Source organism: Penaeus monodon, chromosome 31 (genome assembly GCF_015228065.2).
Source record: "Penaeus monodon isolate SGIC_2016 chromosome 31, NSTDA_Pmon_1, whole genome shotgun sequence".
NCBI classification, from domain to species: domain Eukaryota; kingdom Metazoa; phylum Arthropoda; class Malacostraca; order Decapoda; family Penaeidae; genus Penaeus; species Penaeus monodon.
This window is the reverse complement of record NC_051416.1, coordinates 36,798,847-36,799,280: the sequence shown is the minus strand read 5'-3', so window position 1 is coordinate 36,799,280 and position 434 is coordinate 36,798,847.

The window sequence follows — 434 nt, the reverse complement described above, 5'->3', positions numbered from 1 at the left end:
ATGCTGTTCTGAGTTTACTCCATAATATTGAAGGGTTGTGTGGGTGGAGATGCTCTTACACCAAAGTAAGTCTAGCTGGTTCTAATTCAGATTTCACAATTGACTAGGCGTACTGAGGGCTTTAAAGGATTCCTCTGTGAAGTTGGTTTTCATAAGTAGATTCCCTGAATTAAAGCGCATCTTCTCCTGAGGTCTCGGATTCTCTCATTGTAGAAGCAACTGTTTTTGTGTGAGTGATAAGTAGTGTAGTTTTAGAGATAGTCATGTCGGCAGCTTCTTTAATAGCATGAGAAAATCATGTTCTAGCTGATGAAGCTCTATTGCGCACGTGTATTGAGCTGCCTAATCTTCTAAAAATTTGAGTGAACCGTGGCCAGTCTGCTCTGTGTAGAGTCCATCTTGTAGCTGGTGGAGGAAATTGGTGTGCATAAGTG